The sequence below is a fragment of the Hyperolius riggenbachi genome, chromosome 12 (genome assembly GCF_040937935.1).
Source record: "Hyperolius riggenbachi isolate aHypRig1 chromosome 12, aHypRig1.pri, whole genome shotgun sequence".
NCBI lineage: Eukaryota > Metazoa > Chordata > Amphibia > Anura > Hyperoliidae > Hyperolius > Hyperolius riggenbachi.
In genome coordinates this window covers 150,664,316-150,684,810 of record NC_090657.1, presented here as the reverse complement: position 1 = coordinate 150,684,810, position 20,495 = coordinate 150,664,316, and the positions used below count along the sequence as shown (strand labels likewise).

The 20,495-nt window shown below is 42.7% G+C and overlaps 1 protein-coding gene across 3 annotated transcripts in view; it reads left to right on the top strand.

Moving 5' to 3' along the window:
- Positions 1-20,495, top strand: part of ZNF385C (zinc finger protein 385C) — a 526,232-nt gene that overhangs the window by 173,701 nt on the left and 332,036 nt on the right. The window contains exon 1 of one of the 3 annotated variants that reach the window (XM_068263756.1): positions 14,469-14,626. The exons of the other annotated variants lie outside the window; for them this stretch is intronic. The gene's annotated coding sequence lies outside the window, so the exon portion shown is untranslated. Of the gene's footprint in view, positions 1-14,468; positions 14,627-20,495 lie in introns of those variants that run through there. 3 annotated transcript variants of the gene reach the window in all.

The following is a 20,495-nucleotide window of genomic DNA, read 5'->3' as shown; positions in this document are numbered from 1 at the left end:
CACTGAAGCGAAAAAAAAATTATATTATGATTTGTATGTGTAGTACAGCTAAAGGGGCCCATACACTCAGCCGATTTTCTGGCCGACCGATCGATTGCAAATCGGTTGGCCAATCGACCGATCGATGGCCGATTTCAATCGATTTCGATGGATTTCCATCGAACTGGCAGGGTGGAAAATTTAGGTCGATCTGATGAGATTGCTTATCAGTTTGCATTGGCCTTAATGGAAATCTGATGGCAAAAAAATGCCATCAGATCGAATTTCAATAGATTTCAAACTGAAATCTATTGGAATTCTATCCTGGTAAAAAATGTTCTAAAAACGCATCAGATAGATCATCAGATGCATTTCTTATCTATCTTCTGCCAATCTGACAAGTGTATGGGCACCTTTAGAAATAAAACATTAAGATCAGATACATCAGTGTAATTGTTTCCAGTACAGGAAGAGTTAAGAAACTCCAGTTGTTATCTCTATGCAAACAAGCCATTAACTCTCCAACTAAGTCGTGGAGAGGGCTGTTATCTGACTTTTATTATCTCAACTGTTTACTTTTCCACTGCTAGAGGAGAGGTCATTAGTGCACAGACTGCTCTGAAAGACTCATTTTGAATGCTGAGTGTTGTGTAATCTGCACATATTATAGCATGATGCAATGTTAGAAAAAACACTATATACCTGAAAATAAAAATATGAGAATATTTTCTTTGCTGCTAATCTTCTAGTAATTATTCATAGTACACAACCAATTCATTATATCATATATTTGTTTTCGCTTCAGTGTCTCTTTAACCACTTTACCCCCGCGCGTACGTATTTCTCCGCCCCTTTTTCCATCCTTTAACAACCAGGGACGGAGAAATACGTACTTTCCGCGTTCCCGACGCTGTCCGCGCTCCCGCTCGTAAACACGCCGCCCGCCGCTAGTAAACACGCCGCCGCCCGCTCGCCCAGAGATCAATGAACGGGAAAATCCATTCCCGTTCGTTGATCTAAGCCCCGCAATGATCCGCTGCTCTCCTATGGGCAGCGCGATCATTGTGAGAAAAAACTCACGTGTCCAGCCTCATTATACTTCCTCCAAGCTTCCGGAAGGAAGCTTGGAGGTCGCATTAAAACAAAAAGTTACTGTGGCCGTCTTGTGGCCAAATAGTAAACTACACCCTACACATTTTTCACATACAAATAAATGACTTTTACACATAAAATTAACTCATTACCTCCCACACTCCCCATTTTTTTTTTTTTGTAATTAAAAAATTTACAATTAAAAAAATACATAAATAGTTACCTTAGGGACTGAACTTTTTAAATATTTATGTCAAGAGGGTATAACACTGTTACTTTATAAACTATGGGCTTGTAATTAGGGATGGACGCAAAAATGAAAAAAATGCACCTTTATTTCCAAATAAAATATTGGCGCCAAACATTGTGATAGGGACATAATTTAAATGGTTTTATAACCGGGACAAAAGGGCAAATACATTTCATGGGTTTTAATTACAGTAGCATGCATTATTTAAAAACTATAATGGCCGAAAACTGAAAAATAATTATTTTTTTCCCCACATTTTTCCTATTTTCCCATTAAAACACATTTAGAAAAAAATAATTCTTGGCATAATGTCGCACCTAAAGAAAGCCTAATTGGTGGCGGAAAAAACAAGATATAGTTCATTTCATTGCGATAAGTAATGATAAAGTTATAGACGAATGAATGGAAGGAGCGCTGAAAGGTGAAAATTGCTCTGGTGCTCAGGGGGTAAAACCCCTCAGTGGTGAAGTGGTTAAAGGATATATCTTAAATTGTTTGCAGAATTGTTCAGATTAAAACTTATGTGGACAGCTACCACAACTATCCATTTTATTAGGAACTGTACTTCTGTTTATTCATGCAAATCATTTAGCAGCAGTGCAGTGGACTACGGCTAAGCGAGTACAATTGTGTAAGAAGCAAAACTGTACTCGCTTGAGTCTGAGAAGGGGTCAGGACAGAGAAAATTAACCACTTCAGCCTACAGTCCATTTTACCTTAACGCCAAAAGCCATTTTCACCAGTCAGCGCTCCTTCCATTCATTTGGACATAACTTTATCACTGCTTCTCAGGCCAGAAACCTACTAGGAGCGCTTTCTGAGCGCTAGTGATTTGAAAAAACTGTTGCTAATGCAATGTTATGGGGATTTTTATAAAATCACATCGATCAAGTGGGATCACACCCATAGCATTACATGAGCAAGAGCTTTTCAAATCACTAAGCTCTCGGAAAAGCGCTCCTAGTGGGTTTCTGGCCTGACACATGAATGATCTATATCTTGGGTTTTATTCGCCACAAATTAGGCTTTTTTGTGGGCGATGCTTGTTTTCAGTAGTTACTGTATTTTCTATACAATTAAAAAACACAGTTCCATCCCCTATAGTTTTAAAATAAGCAATGCTACTATAAAAAAAACCCACGCAATTTATTTGCCTATTAGTCCAGGCAATGTATGGTGGCAATATAATATTTGGCAATAAAGGTGTATTTTTCTGTTTTGGGTTTTTTTTCGTGTCTGGTCAATTGCAAGCCCTTAAATACTGAAATAACAGATATACTCCCTCATGACATACATATTAAAAAAAGTTGCGTCCCCAACGCAACTATAAATGGAAATTTTTTAACTGTTTTTATTTTCCTTTTAACGTGATTGTTTGGTAACTGGGAGGGGGGGGGGCTTTGGAAGGGATTCATTATATTATTTTCTATATGAAAAGTATGTGGTGTGTGCAAAGCACTACCCTGGTTTGCCAGTAAGTGTTTCATTTTTTTTAAACTTTACTTTTCTTCCATCTTTATGAATGGACGTGGCCCCTGATCAGGGTCATGTCCATTCACTCCGGGCACTGCGATTGGTTTGGTGAACCCTCGGCTCCCTTCCTCATTCGTCGCTATGGAAAAGCCACCGGGGTATAGCAGGGGTCGCACGGACATGCACCCGCCGCGTCCAGTTACACTTGAGAGGTGTCTATCTGGATGACTATAGTCGTCCAGATAGACTGAAGTGGTTAATTGACTGGATGTCCTTCTCTTGCCATAGCGCTCCAGGCTGCACTCCACCCTCCTCATACTACTTCAGAGCTGGAAGTTCTGCTGTGGAATGTGGAAAATTATTGCTGATAAAATCATAGAAAGCTACAGACTAAAGTAATGAGATACATTTGAATAACTTTAAATTACAAAATGACTTCTGCAGCAGTATGTGTTGTATCATTTTTTCGGGGAAGGTTTAGATGTAGCATGCTCACAGCAGTAGCGTGCTAATAGCAGTTGACATTTGCAGTTGCAAAGGTTGGTCACGTAGTACCTACAGACTGATCCCACTCTTGAAACAAACTGCTTCTAAATATCCCATCAGGGAAACCGTTCCATACAAGGGTGTCAGAGAGTGATGAGGCTGCTTTCTAGTTGGCCAGGGGCGGCCTTAGGCATGCGCCATCTATGTTCAGGGCCACCTTTTCCGGGGGAGGCCACCACAAACCACATATGCTCACAGAGGCAAAATGCAGTGGCAAGTTTCAGCAAAAGTTAAGCATTTGTGTCATAAGCACAAGGCTCGTGGTGTCCATCGGCTCCGGGATTTCTACCAAACTACTGAAAGCAGCGTTTTGTGATTGCAAAAGCTCGCTGCTAGGGGGCCACTCCCATTGGGATCCACAGGCAATCGGCAAGCAATGCCAAAGCGCGTCTAGTGGGTCCCAGCCCTGATTGTTTTATATTTTTACATCCAATTTGCTTATAGTATATAACTGATATGTTATGAAGAAAAACAGAGTTTATATTTTTGACGCTTTTAGCTATCAAGCTCTGTATGTTTTATTTGACTGGAAATATTATACCATTCACTTAAGGGACTTTTTAAGAGCTTATTATAATATTAATTTATATTTCATCTGATAGGTTTTTCCGCCCACCATTAGTGTCCTCTACAGAGTGCCCTGAATTATTATTACAGCAAAGAGAGGGAGTGGCTCTTCTTAACACCTTTTTATTAAGCAAAGATACTTTTGGCTAAGGCACCCATAGCTGATACTTATGATTTTGGAAGGCACTCTTATGTTACACAAGATAGATTTACATGGATGAGACAGTTGTTCATGATTGCCTAAGGTGAAAATGTGGCGTGCATTCAGGCTGACCCACAATGCAATTGACAATGGTGATATCAGCCTGCTGTGTTCCACCCCACTGACCTGAATGCCGTTAGATTACCACGTATCCTTCCCCTCCCAACGAACAAATTAGATGCTCAGCAGCTAGCTGATGTGTCTTTATACTGATCATTTCTATACTGATGATCACAAGCAGTAGTGTTAGGTGACAGTAATTTAGTGAGTGTTAGGTGACAGTAATTAAGTGAGTGAACAAGGCTTCAGAGCATACATGTCAACCACTGGACCGTGGGCCAAATCTGGCCTGCAGAATCATGAAATTTGGCCTGCAAGTGGTTTCCACACTTTGCATTATGTTTGGTCCACTCTAGACTACTAGGGAATTGGGGATATGGCTGAGGGAGGGGAAAGCACTAGACACTAGGGAACTGTATAAGGACGGGAGTGGGGGGTCACTAGACACCAGGGAATTGTATGGGGGAGGGGGGCACTAAACACCAGGGAACTGTATAGGGGAGGGGGGCACTAGACATCAGGGAACTGTATAGGGAGGGGGTACTAGACACCGGGGAACTGTATGGAGGTGCACTAGACATCAGGGAACTGTATAGGAGAGGAAGGTGGCTGCTAGACATTGAGGTTGGCCCATGACTTGGTCCCCGTGTTCAATTTCAGCCCACTTGGTATTTGAGTTCGACACCCCTGCTTTAGAGTGAGTCAACCAATGGTATCCTATATGCTTTGGAGATGAGAGTAGAACTCAGGGGTGTTTGCTACTTGGAGGTGAGATTTTCTTCCAGTGGCTAGAGCAGGTTATAGGAGCTGCAAAGTCACTTGCATGGCCTCAACAAAGGCGTTTATTAGGGATATAATAAGGTAATGATTCTGTCATGTGTCATGATGCGTCTTGCCCTCCCATGTAGTAGAATGACGCTTTAGGGCAGACATATCATTGTGCTTTGGTTGAAAGGCCTTCTGTATAACCAAACAAACATCCATTCATTTTTGCATGTTACTGAAGCAAACTGGCTAAGAACAACATGTTGGGTGCATATCCAAAATGTTCAGCTCCTCAGAAGGAGTCTTGTTTTGTATATGATAAATCCTGCAAATACTTATACACCACAGGAAAACACATTTCACGTTTCCAGCTACTTAGTAGTAGCCATTTCAGGGAACTGTAGAATTAAAGTCAAATTCCAGACAACTTTCAAATGAGAAAAATCAAATGCATGTTTTATAAGCAGCCAAAAAGATCAGTGGTTCTGTACAGCTAGTGCTGTTATAGAGATAGCTCTGCCAGACACCTCAGTCAGATGGGATTGTTCAGTTTTCCGAATTGTGTGGTCATTGACAGGCCTTCACCTTGCTGATTGGACACTAGATGGTGACAACACACTGATGTGGACTCTGATCTCCCCGAAGCAAGCTACCAGTGATTAAATCATATGTATATCTTCCTTCAGCCAAAAATCCTTATCAAATCAACTCTAAATGCAGTATATAAATATGTAATAATATAAAAAGATTTTCTGCATTACACAGACATAACTGTAACAAAAACAAAAGAAAAAGGACCGCACACTGGTGCACTAACTTTTTAATAAACTTCTTAGCAAGGATAAAATTGTACTTACAAGATCCAAATAAAATCACAGCTCATCACACCGAAAGGTGTGCATATCCGTCTTCCTCTGATGGTAAGCAACGCTACAGTCTCCTCCACGCTGTGGCCAGTAGCGTGGGATATCCCGAAGATTCAGAGCGCCGGCTGGGCGGGGACTGATGGACTAGTAGCTACGATGCGCCTCTTGCGTCATGATGGGTTTCGGCGTTCTACGCCTTCGGCAGATCTGACGGCACTCTGAATCCTGGAGGAGACCGTAGCGTGGAGGAGACCGTATTGTTGCTTACCATCAGAGGGAGATGGATATGTACACCTTTCGGTGTGATGAGCTATGATTTTATTTGGATCTTGTAAGTACAATTTTATCCTTGCTAAGAAGTTTATTAAAAAGTTAATGCACCAGAAGGTGCTCTTTTTTCTTTTGTTTTTGTTAGAACACCTGCTTTTCTTCCCATGAGTAATTAAAGGAGCAGCTCTAACTGGAGGCAAAACTTGATCCCTAAAGTGGTTTTATCTGATTGAGCGCGGTGAAATTTTGGACAGACATAACTGTGCTCACTCTAGATGTTTAAAGGACAACTATCAAAGTTAACTAAAATTCTAAATGCCACATATATTTCCAGTAATTACTAGCAGATAGCTATGCAAACACATTTTTCCATCTTTTCTTTTTTTATGTGAAGAAAATATAACATTTATACAGAAGAGGTTTTTTTTTTACTGTGGGCATTACTATGTGGGACTGTGTCCAGTACATACAGCATACAGAAACAATCTTCACTGGCTGTAATTCTGTGGCTAGAATCTCTTCAGAATGATAGAAAGCAGAAATATAGCATCAATATAGTGTGCAAATAACTCATCAGCTGCTCTTGTGTCTCTGTCTGCCTCAGTGTAAAGTAAATGGAAAATACAGCCAGGAAAAGTTCATTCTGAATGGACAGGGAAGGGGGAAGCGCGTGTGTGTGTACATGTGTGCATGCGTGCAGTGAGGCAACAAACATGACATCATTCCTGTGTGAATAGTCACAGGGAAGTGGCACATATCCACATGGTACAATCCCTGCCTTCCCAATGCCAACTTTGTAACAAAAGCTGATGAGCAAAGCATTTTTTTCACACAGGTTGTGATAAGAGACTTCTGAAAAGCTTTCTATTGTTTCTGGCTAAAAGCTCTATAGCTATGTGGGGTTTACAGAATTACAGTTTCTTTGATAGTTCCTCTTTAACCTCCACAACTGAGTGTGTACCAGGCTTTACATTGGAAAAAAGAGAGAACACCAAGAGCCCAATATAGTGTAGTATGTACTGGTAATGTATAATTGCAAGAGTAATAATATTAATTTAATACTCACAAACCAGGGTTACCAATTAGGCAACCACTGTCAAAGCAGGTGGGGAGATTGTCCTGACCCCACTCAGGATTAAAAAGTCGCCCTATGTTGTAGAAGAAGGAAGGGTACAACCCTCCACCAAGGGTGGGCTTGATGTAGATAACAGGATGACAGAGGCGCCAACAGGATAAAAAACACTAAAAGAACTTAAAAACCCATCTTGGTAATAGAGGAGGTAGTGGTGGACTTACCTCCTCCAAGCAGAACATACAACTGTGGCTTTTCAGTCAAAACAATTTTATTGGATACTCCAAATAAAGGGCAACGCATTTCACAGGATACAAACCCGCTTCATCAGGCAATAACAGATAGGAGTGAATAGCATCTGCCAGTATCCTATCTGTTATTGCCAGACGAAGCGGGTTTGTATCCCGCGAAATGCGTTGCCCTTAATTTGGAGTATCCAATAAAATTGTTTTGACTGAAAAGCCACAGTCGTATGTTCTGCTTGGAGGAGGTAAGTCCACCACTACCTCCTCTATTACCAAGATGAGTTTTTAAGTTCTTTTAGTGTTTTTTATCCTGTTGGCGCCTCTGTTATCCTATTATCTAGGCTTTACATTGGGGTTAAGTGAAAAGTTAAGTTAAGTAAAAAGTCTAACTTGTGATGGAATATGTGTAAAAACTAAGGAGTCTTCAGCAAAAGAGTCAGCACCTCCAAAAAATGCATAAGCTTGTAACGATTGTGGAATTCTCTCCGAGATCAGCGCACAAGACGTGCGCTGACACTGCGGAAATCCTCCACGAGCATGTAATTTGAGGGAACCCAGCAAAAGGTGCAACGCACCTGTAGAGGGAAATTCCTGTCGACAGGTGGAGCTGTGGAGTGCAGAGGAACAGCTCCTCTGCTCTGCCACACACGCCAGACAGGAATTGTACAAAGGGAAGAAACGTAGGGCAAGATAGCCCTGAAAGAGAGAGATCAAAGCGACAAAGGGTATGTGTGTCCACCAAACTAGTCGCCACCCTGCGACGATGAACACACAACCATGAAGATAAAGTGAGAAGGCAATCGCCAGAGATGGCGATTGCTAACAGCGACACAAGACCGAATAAGCACAGATGAGGAATGTATGTATGTCCACCAATCTAGCCGCCAACCTGCGACGGTGGACACACAACAGAAGAAACCAAGTGAGAACGCAATCGCCTGAGAAGCGATTGTGATTGAGATTAAGCAAAGGGACAGATTGTATGTGTATGCACCAAACTAGTCGCCAACCCGCGACGGTGCATACACAACAGCAGATATGAAGTAGGAACGCAATCGCGAGAGAGACGATTGCCAGAGGTGACACAAGGCTACAGCAAGGCAGAGCACGAGAGTAGCAAAGGCACAGCAAATCATACAATGAGAAGGTAAGGAAAATAACAAACGCTAACTAAACGCGAACACCGCACTCATTCGCAACAGTGCACGCGTTTATGCACGGTCTCCTCATGTTAAGCACAACAGAGACAAGCACACCTAACTAACCACCGACAGACAAACATGAAACAGAGGACGCGAGCGCTTGCTTAACGGTTACCTCACAGAGCCTCCAGCAAGCATTCGTAGCGGACAAGACAGATACACGAAAACAGGAATAAGCGAGAGATAGGATCCACAGCACTAGCGCAAGAGGCTAGTGCGATCCAGGAAGACAGAACAGAAGGATCCACAGCACCAGCGCAAGGCGAGTGCGATCCAAGTACAGCAAGAGAGTAGCAGACCAGAAGGATCCACAGCACTAGCGCAAGGTGAGTACGATCCTGGCAAGACAGATCAGATGAGATAGCTGGTAGCAACCGCTGCTCCAGCTATACTCCAAGAACAAAGATCAGAACGACTTCCTGTCGACCACCGCTGGGACAGGACAATCGCAACAGACAAACAAAACAGATATGCAATCCTAACTGCACTAGGGAACCTGCCTAGTGCAGTCCCAGGAATTACTCTAGGCTAATCTTCAAACAAAGAGCAAGGCTGACACTCCAAGAGTGTTACACAGGACTAACCCTTATGACCAGCAAAGGACTCTGGGAAACATAGCTCTTTATATTGCTAGTCATCAAAGGAAGCAGGTAGAGGATTTGCATAACGAGTGTATGCAAATTCCTCAGCAGCAAGCTGCAATACTGACAAAAGGTCTCTCTTCCAGAGACCTGCAGAATGCAGACCTGAACAGTGGTCAAAAAACTGCCTGCCTGCGCAGGCAGCCGAGCGGATCCTCACAAAGCTCTTTTACGAATAAAACATAGCTCTTGAAATCTGCTTAAAAATCCATAAAAAATGTGAGGCTGTTTCACAGCGACAGCCTGCTGTTTCAGACCTTTCAGCCTTTCTTCGGGCAGGACAGTCTCACACTCAAGGCTCGATTCACTAAAGTGTGAGAACTGCTATCACAGCAGTTATCAAGCGAGCTGCCGCGCACAAAGGTTTGCACGCGAACAGCGTTACTTCGTGTGATAAGCAAAGGTTTGCGCGCGATCATGTGCACTTTTCACGTGACTAAGTATTGCCATCCGAGAGGTATTGAAAGATGGCTGAGTCACAGCACTCCTTTACATTTTTGGTTTTGCCATCCTTGGGTGCTGATCTCCTTGGAATTTGTAAAAACTGAGGAGAACATGGACTGGTTACTCCTGTACATTTTTGGAGTCTTGGGTATAAATGAAGATTGGAAGATCTTTACAAGTGCTTGACACTAAAGGTGGCCACACACCATGCAATTTTTTAAATATCTGTTCAATTTAAGAATTGCAATAAATTTTTCTGACTGATTGTAACATTTCAAAAATATGACCAATGTACCACACACGTTTGTTCAATTTTTCCCCCAATTATGATAAAAATGATTGGAAACTCTAACAAAATTGCTAGGTTGTGTATATTAATAAATTCACAATCCAACACACACCACACAATCTTTAGAAAGATTGAAGAAAAATATCGGGCAGTCCGGATTGATTAAAATCGAAGAAAACGGGAAATCCGATCGGATTTTTCAGTCGAATGAAAAAAAAAGCTTTCGATTTTTTCGGGAGATACGATCGTTTTTATCGAATTACTGTAAAATCGGATCATTTTATTGTGTCGTGTGTGGCCACCTTAAGGGATAGCTGAACATAGTGCTTCAGGGTGTTCTTATACTTAATTGAACCTGTAGATATTGTTCAGAGAATGTTAAAGCCGCCAGAATTCTGTTGAGACATGTTTGGGTTTAAATTGCAACAAGCAAAGCTCACTTTTTAGAAAGGCTCTTTGTAATGAACTACACAATGTTGCTTTGCTGGAAGCACATTTGAGAAAATGCTGTTAGCTTGTTACCATGATGTTAGCTTGTTCCAAGAATATGCCACCAGAGGAAATTGTATATCTATGGTGTAGAAACTATCCAAGTGGGAGGCATTTGTACAAGGCTGGAGGATGGAAAGTGCCCCCAGATAGATATACCTATCCGTGGGCTTATGAGAAACATTAATCAACCTTAGCTGGAGTTATGCCTACTGAAGGAATGGCACAAGGTAATATCAAACTCCAATTGAAACAAATAGTAGGTAGACAGTTGTCAAGATTGTATGGAATTAAGGTATAAAGTTCGACAAAAAATTGATGTGCATACTACACAAAAAAAGCAGGAAACCATTCTTACTGAAACTGTAATGCCTGGTACACACCATGCAATTTCCCATCAGATAGGCTGGTTGAATCCATTATTTCTGACAGGTTTGATTTCAATCGTTTTTCTGATCGATTTTCAATTTTCAATCACTTCTATTCAAAATCGATCAGAAAAATGATAGGAAATCAGATTGCACCTATTGGAAATAATCGAGTCGACGCGGCTATCTGATGGGAAATTGCATGGTGTGTACCAGACATAAGAAAACAGTTGTGTCAAGTAACACAGATTTCCTGTTGGCCAACCTTGGACAAAAGATCTGACTTGAGGATGTTTAGAAAGCTCAACTGGATTCAATGTATCTTGGATAGAGCATGGGTAGACTGTTGTTATGAGTGAATCACTGATAAGAAACCACTTCAGCTTATCACTAATGATAGCATTGTCAAAACCATCCCCAAACAAAGTATCCATGTCTATTTTCAGTTCTAGAAAGGGATATGCAGGAAGTTTAAAGTAGGCACTGGCTTCAAGAGCGATATTATAATTTATCTATGCTATTTTACTTTGTCCATAAAAAAACACTGGCACTCACCCTATGTCAGTCTCACCAGGCATTGTTGTCGTCGGGAAGGGGGGGGGGGGGGGAGTTGAGGAGCATCTCTGGCGTCAGGCGTTCTTGTGGTTCTGTGCTTCCTGGTTTGGCTGCGTGCAAGCACGTCACTGGTAGCAGGTTGAGGCCTGTGGCTTGGGGCATGTATGCGTCTCTGCATATGCATGCGTGGTGTCGTATGCTTGCGTCCACACTGGTGCATTGTACAAAGCCACGCCTGGGGGCAGTCCTGTTGGCCTATAAAAGGAGGCCTGTTTCAGCAGTCAGGCGCTTATTCCTCTTTTAGCTAAGTGGTTGTGCTAGACCCATGCAGTTGCTCTCCAGCCAGTTCCTGTTTGATCTCTTTTTGTGACCTGGCCTCGACTTCTCTCTGACCTCTCCTGCCCATTGACCTCCGCCCGTTCCTGGATTATGCTTCTGATTGCCGCCTGCCATTGAACTCTGCATGTTCCTGGATTACGCTTCTGATTGCCACCTGCCATTGACCACTGCATGTTCCTGGATTACGTTTCTGATTGCCACCTGCGATTGACCTCTGCCCGTTCCTGGATTACGCTTCTGATTGCCACCTGCCATTGACCTCTGCATGTTCCTGGATTACGCTTCTGATTGCCGCCTGCCATTGACCTCTGCATGTTCCTGGATTACGCTTCTGATTGCCACCTGCCATTGACCACTGCATGTTCCTGGATTAAACTTCTGATTGCCGCCTGCCATTGACCTCTGCCTGTTCCTGGATTACGCTTCTGATAGCCGCCTACCATTGACCTCTGCATGTTCCTGGATTACGCTTCTGATTGCCACCTGCCATTGACCACTGCATGTTCCTAGATTAAACTTCTGATTGCCGCCTGCCATTGACCTCTGCCTGTTCCTGGATTACGCTTCTGATTGCCACCTGCCATTGACCTCTGCATGTTCCTGGATTACGCTTCTGATTGCCGCCTGCCATTGACCTCTGCATGGTCCTGGATTACGCTTCTGATTGCCACCTTCCATTGACCTCCGCCCGTTCCTGGATTACGCTTCTGATTGCCGCCTGCCATTGACCTCTGCATGTTCCTGGATTACGCTTCTGATTGCCACCTGCCATTGACCACTGCATGTTCCTGGATTACGCTTCTGATTGCCACCTGCCATTGACCACTGCATGTTCCTGGATTACGCTTCTGATTGCCACCTGCCATTGACCTCTGCATGTTCCTGGATTACGCTTCTGATTGCCGCCTGCCATTGACCGTTGAATGTTCCTGGATTACGCTTCTGATTGCCACCTGCCATTGACCACTGCATGTTCCTGGATTACGCTTCTGATTGCCGCCTGCCATTGACCACTGCATGTTCCTGGATTACGTTTCCGATTGCCGCCTGCCATTGACCTCTGCCTGTTCCTGGATTACACTTCTGATTGCCGCCTGCCATTGACCTCTGCCTGTTCCTGGATTACACTTCTGATTGCCGCCTGCCATTGACCTCTGCCTGTTCCTGGATTACACTTCTGATTGCCGCCTGTCATTGACCTCTGCCTATTTACTGATACCTGTCAGTCATCAATACTTACCACAGTTATTCTTCTTCTCCACAGCATGGTTTCATCTGTTTCTCTGAATCACTGTTAGGGTTTTCCTGTGTGCACAACCTGGTGGGCACTAGGCAACAAAGTCCAGTGACCTTTGCAGGACGCTCTGGTGAAGACCCTGTGCCTTGGGATTCTCTCACCTCAGTGGAAAAGTCAACCAGTGTCACTACCTTTACAACCTGACTACCAATTGTCTTGTAGGTTTTATCATCATCTGGTAATTATTTAGTAAATAAAATAGTATTTTCCCAAGTGTATGGTTTCTATGGACACGTGATGACCATCTCTTCAAACTTTGCCCACGACTCACTGGAACGTTTACAAAGTTCCCACTGTGTAGAATGTGGTGTTGGAAGTTCATCTGTTTGGTCTATGACACCTAAAAAAATCTATTTCTGGCAGGACAAAATACATAGAACTCTGCTGGGGTGAGGCACTGTATGTGAAAATGAAAATGCCTTTAACCGTTTAGTTTGCACTCATTAGGTTTACTTAGGATTTTTGACAAGAAAACTTACATGAAATAAGACATAATATATACTGTTTTTTTGAATTAATTCATAGGCTTGAACACTGAAACAAAATGTTGTACTTTTTCTGGAGATATAACAACATTTTTGAGTGAAATATGTTTTAAAAAAAAAAGCTAAATAAAAAACAAAATATTTTTCTCTTGTGTTTTTTTTTTTTCAAAGAAGAATTATATTTACTGACAAACATCTTACTGTTTGTAAAAGCACTGATTCTGCTCAACAATTCCAGATATGTAGTGGTATCCCTCTTTTCCTGTCGTGGAATAGGTTCGCCACTACAGGTAGGAAGATATAGGTGCAGCCAGTATAGGTAGCCAGGAATAGGTTCCCCAGTCCAGGTATAGGTGCAGCCAGAATAGGTAGCCAGGTATAGGTGCTGCCAATACAGGTAGCATGATATAGGTGAAGCCAGTATAGGTAGCCAGGAATAAGTGCCCCAGTATAGGTAGCAGGTATAGGTGCCCCAGTATAGGTAGCTGGTATAGGTACCTCAGTATAGGTAGTAGGTATAGGTGCCCCCAGTATAGGTAGCAGGTATAGAGGCCACTGCAGGGAGGAGAGCTGACATCATCCTTCCTCCCTCCACATGGGCTCCCCTCCTGTGGCCCCCTGTATGGTGGTCATTGTGTAATTAACTCACCTGATCACTGGTTCCACGCAGTGTCCCCTCTGGCAGCAAGCTCCTCTATCCTCTCCCGATCTATCTCTGTATGATGCGTAGTTACTACGCATCATACAGGAAGTAGAGAGGAGAGAGAGGAGATGGCTGCCGGCGTGGGACACGGGCATGAAGTCAGCGATCAGGTGAGTAATTACACTCTGACACTACTCCAGCCATACAGGGAGGCAGAGGTGGCCCACGTGGAGAGAGTGAGGAATGATGTCGGCCCCCCTCCCTGCTGCTTCCCAGGGGACAAAACTGTCAATAACGTACTAGGTACTTTGCTGGCAGTTAAAGCATTTACCTGCCACAACGTACCTAGTATGTGCTTGGCAGTAATAGGGTTAAACGCCATGTCCTAAAGAAATGAAATACATTTATATCAAGATTCAAGTTAGAACAGGGAGAAGAAAGGACTTAGGACTGTGTTTAATATACCAACTTCTGCATGAATTGAATTGTAAGTGGACAGATTGGCCAATGTTTCCTGTGTGTGAGCTGAATGTTAATAGTCACCTCTCCTTGTTTTTAGTGGCTTGATCTGACTCAAAGTGCCTGTTAATGTTTATTTGCAAGGTGTCTGCAGATATGTATTTTAAAGTGAATCTGAGATAAACTTTACTCATTGCATAATTGTGTTCCTTTCATATAGTTTATAGGGCATTCCTCAAAGCCAAATACTTTTTTGTTTTGTTTTAATACTCTAGTTCCCTATAAACTAAACAAGCCTCGCCCACAGCTCCTTTTGTGCCTTGGCACTGTAGCAAGGGCTTATGGGAGCCCAGTCTGAGCAGGAGGAGGAGGCGGTTACTAGCCATTGATTTCAGGCAGAGGGGAGGAGGGAGGAGGAGAGGGGACTGAATTTACACACAGACAAGCTGAAAGCATCTCCAGCCCTCAGCCTGTGACAATGTGACAAACAGAACATGGCTGCCCTCATTGTATCACAGGAATAAATAATCATAAACTTTTAAAGCTGTTTGCAGCTAGATATGCTGTGTTAACTATCTAAACTTTAGATAAGATATATAGACAAATTACTTGTTATAGTTAGTTTTTTCATCTCGGATCCACTTTAAAGTGGTAAAATAAAGGATATGGGGGCTGATTGGTAAAGAAACGCAGCTTAATGACAGGAGTGCAAGCTCAGTACACGCTATGCTGCAGTAGTGCAGTTAGTGTGCGCTGCTAACTTGCGCTCACTCCTTCTATCGGCTGCTCCACTGAACCTGCCCTGAGCCCCAGTGGCTTTAATTGGCTTTAATTTACGTGATCCCCACTCAGAGAGGTAACTACACAGGTATCCACATAGGGTAATACTGTTTTATTGTAAAAAAAAATAAAAAAAAATAAAAAAAAAAATAAAAACATAAAAGAAGTGCACTCACAATTTGTAGTCCCATTTTAAGCTGTTGGAGATTGTGGATCCAAAAACTTTGCTCCACTTGGGTTACTGTAGATCAATTTATGATTAGGAGGCGGTGCTTGGGGAAGTCTATTATCTTCTCCATGGTCTTAAAGGGATCCAGGCAGCTTTTTTTCCTGCAGCTTGTCCTGGTTTTTAATAGCTGTAGGAGGCCCCCACGATCCCTCTTTTCAACCTTATTCATCCCGGGGAAGGTGTGAATGTAATATGTAATCAAGTGTGACTTCTCTAAACTTTATGAAGTACAGTGTCATATCTACCCCCCTCCCACCGCTGGTGAAAGTTTTTGTCTGTACATTGCTTCTGCTATTTACAGCAGTCCTTATCTGCCTGCTCTTTCTGCAGACAGCAGTCCGCGGAAGTAGGACAGTAAAAGCCTCTAACAAGCATTTAAATATAAAAAGAAGAGTTCAATTTTTTTTAGTAATGAGCCACATTGTTAGCAGGTATTTTTATTTTTATTTCAAAAGGTTTTTTTATGACAACCAAAGAACAATCAAATATAATATTACAGCAGTGATATTAAAAAAAAATGGCCATCAGCGCAACTGGCTGCGAGGAACAGCAAATATCATTCACATAAGATGTGGAAACTGATTAAAACAATTTCACTATTACAAAGTTTGGCTTCATAAAGAAGAAGATACAATAGCAAAGTTATATTGCACCAATCTAATCCAAAAAACTGCAACATGTGTGTCATTGGCTCAAATATATCCCCATGGTCCCCCCCCCCCTTCCCCCAAAACAGTCCCTCCACCCATCGCATCCGCCACCCGCCCTTGCTGCTTTTTCCTGCCCCCCCCCCTAAATTGGACAACCACAAAAATAAAATTGCAGGCAGATATAATATAGAAAAAACAGCAACAGTCCATGAAAGTAACAAAGTCCCTGCCTGAAGTAACCATAAATGTTAATAACACTCCCATAACTTCAGTTCCCAAAGCTCGGTGCTTGGGGGTGATATTCGACTCATCTCTCTCTTTTATTCCTCATGTTCACTCCATAACCAGCTCCTGCCATCTCCAACTCAAATCATATCTCGCATCCGTCCCTTTCTCACTCAAGACACAACTAAAATGTTAATACATGCTCTCATAATTTCTCGTCTGGACTACTGCAACATACTACTTTGTGGACTACTGTCTAACAAACTGGCCCCGCTCCAGTCGGTACTGAACTCAGCTGCTCGTCTCATTCATCTTTCTTCTCGATCATCCTCTGCCGACCCTCTTTGTCAAGCTCTTCACTGGCTGCAAATTAACCAGAGGATTCAGTTCAAACTCCTAACCCTAACCTACAAAGCTCTCCACAATCTTTTCTCCCCGGTACATATCCTCACTAATCTCCAGATACAAACCCAATTGCAATCTCAGATCGGCACATGATCTTCTGTTGTCCTCCTCTAGAATCAACTCCTCACATTCACGTTTACAAGACTTCGCACGCGCTTCACCCCTCCTCTGGAATGCCCTCCCACAACACATCCGTCACTCGCCAACCTTTGTTGCCTTTAAACGCTCTCTAAAAACTCATTTGTTCCGAAAAGCATATGCGCTACCTTAGGCCACTTCCCTTTGTACTAAGACCAAATTGCACTCCTACTAGGTATCCTAAAACACAAAGCCTCTATATATTTGCTGCATACTACCCCTCCTCCTGTCCCCCCCCCCCCCCCCCCATTCCCTTTAGATTGTAAGCTCGCAAGGGCAGGGCTCTCTCCCCCTTTTGTGTCTTGGTAACCTTATACATTTTTTTCATCATGTTAATTTTATCACTGTCATTACCAATTCTATAATTTGTATTTTGTATCATTGTTTGTATTTTGTCACTAATTATGTATCTTGTATATTTGTGTACACCATTGTCTGTATTATTATGTACCCCATGTTTGTTTCTTACTTTGTACAGCGCCACGGAATATGTTGACGCTTTATAAATTAATAATAATAATAATAATAATAATAATGAAACCGGATGACTCCTGAGCCAGAGCTTCCATCTGCTCAATATAGCTCATTTCCTTTTTCCAGTCTCTAATTGAAGAAGCAACAGTGGATTTCCAAGATTTAGGGATAACTAATCTTGCAGCAGTCATAATATGACGTAGTAAAGATTTTTTATATTTCTTAATTGGCATTGGTAGCATCAGTAGAAGCAGTGTCTCAGGGGAATCATCCAAAGTGTATCCCAAGCAATCAAGAACTATCTTACAAATAGCAGACCAGAAAGGTCGAAGCAACACACCAGAATGCCATATATTTACCATTGAACCAATCTCCGTCTGGCATCTCCAGCATAGTGGGGAAATATCAGGATTGATCTTATTAAGAACTTTAGCAGGTATTTTTAACGTGCTATTGAGATGCCCAGGGAGCTAAAAATGCTGCTCGGTCCACTTTAAGAGCATTGAGTTCCGAGTTGTTGCTGCTGCACCAGGAAGAAAGCTGTCCCACTACATGCCTATATGCAGACTCATCCCCGTTGTGTATGAGACCAACTAGTGTTGTGTCCTCTGCAAACTTCAGAACCTTTACAGATGAATGTGTGGACATACAGTTGTTTGTGTAAAGCAGTGGAGAGAGCACACAGCCCTGGGGTGCTCTTGTACTGACCATGGAAGAGGCTGGTGAATGTTTCCCTAGCCTAACTTGCTGTTGGTCAAGAAAATGGTTTTCCATCTTCAGATGAATTCAGGAATACATAGTTGGGAGAGCTTGCTGTGTAGCAGCAATGGTATAATGGTAATGCAGAGCTGAAAGCCATAAATAAAATTCTGGCATAGGCTCCCCGGGAGTCCAGATGCTCTAGTAAATAATGCAGACACATGTTTGCAGCATCGTCTGCAGACCTATTAGACCTATAGGCAAATTGCAGAGAGTCCAGCAGGGGATCTGTGGTGGATTTCAGATAAGCCATTATCAGTTTTTCAAATGCTTTCATGACCAATGATGTAAGAGCAACAGGCCTATAGTCATTTATACATGTACGCTTTTTTTTTTCTTCTTAGGAGCTTGGACAATGGTTGAGCCTTTAAAACAGGCAGGGACCATTGAGATTTCCAGAGATGTTTTAAGTATGTCTGTGAACACAAGGGCTAGCTAATCAGCACAGAATTTCTAACATTTTGTGGACACAGAGTCTGGACCAGCTGCATTCTTAATATTTTGTCATTTGAAGAGATTGTTTACCTCTTCAGTGTGGGACAGTTCAGCAGTGCTTGTGGAGGTGCCACCCTGTTATAGAGAAAAGGAGTCCGCACCCGCAGCTGCTACTGCTCTATCTTTATTAAACAAAGCGCATGTCAGGCAGACAAACATCCAACCAATGCATTTCAGACCTTCAGGGTCTTAAGTCATGGCTAAGTACAGATAACAAAAAACTACATATATTTATACATAAATTAATGTTTATGTACATGTGTCTTGGCTGTAGGAATGGCATAGCAGTAGGTAAGATAAATTGCATGCAGTTTTATGTCTGATATGCACCCTGCAATTTTCAGACTGAATTATATATAAAGTCCAGCGCTCAAATAATTAATATACAGACAATGTCCTAAAGTCCAGATACCGTTGTGCCAGTATCAAGTACGAGAAGAAAAAAACGACAACAAGGAAAACAATGTCCAAGGAAAACTTTGCAGGTGTATGCGCTCTATTGTGGGTCAGCAGATACCCCTTTTAGACAGTCAATAAGTATACATAGGCAGCGCTCCACTTTATAGTGCAACTCAAGGTACCCCTCAAGGGGCCGCACTCACCCAAATAGTTACTCACAAACATCTCATGTTACAGCGCATTGAGTAATAACGGGCTCTCCCCCGTGCCTCTCCGGATAGGCTCGCTGGGTTCGCCGATATCACCACAGCGGAGATACCGGCGAACCCAGCGAGCCTATCCGGAGAGGCACGGGGGAGAGCCCGTTATTACTCAATGCGCTGTAACATGAGATGTTTGTGAGTAACTATTTTTAAATAAAGCTACTTTTTAACCTTTACGGAATTACGCTATGTGAGGTCTTTTCCTTCCTGAGAAACACTGATATCCGCATGACAGGAGTGGAACAAGGCTCTCAGTAGGACCACAGCACAACAGGAATCGGGCAGTCGGCCGAGAGGAGAGTTGCAAGCGATTTGAGACCAATCTGACAGTGGTCACAACCTTTGGGTGAGTGCAGCCCCTTGAGGGGTCCCTTGAGTTGCACTATAAAGTGGAGCGCTGCCTATGTATACTTATTAATTTTCAGACTGAAGTTTGCATTGATTCGTTCTGATTTTCGATCAGTTTTCTGATCGATTTTGTGTAGGAGTGATCGGAAATCAGATCGGACCTGTCGTAAATAATCGATTCAACTGTCAGGGCCCTTTTCCACCAGCGCATTTGCGCTGGCTGAATCGCAAAAACGCAAACCGCTAGCGATTTTACAATCGCTACGGTTTGCTTTTTAACATAGGAATCGCGGTAGGTAATTTCCACTGCCGCGATTCGTTTTTTACTTGATCGCGATCGCGCCGCGGAGCGACTTTTGCCGTGATTTTGCTATGCAGTGCATAGCATAGCAAAATCGCGCCCGCGAACGTCGGGGAATCGGCGGTAATTGCGATTCAGCAATCGCTAGCGTTCAGCGTGAACGCTAGCGATTGCTAGTGGGAAAGGGACCTCAATCTGACGGAAAATTGCATTGTGTGTACCAGGCACTTTAGGAGAAGGACTGAATGATAAATGCATTTAGGCTGGACTTGGACGCTTCCCTTACTTTGACAGCTATATTCACAGCTATAATTAGTCGGTGTTAGAAAGTGATACCTACATCCAGTCAGGAAGATAATTTTTGCCCTTGGGCTTTCCTTCCTCTGGATTATGCTGCAGAGAGGCAGAAAAGGATGATTTCTTATAGTTAC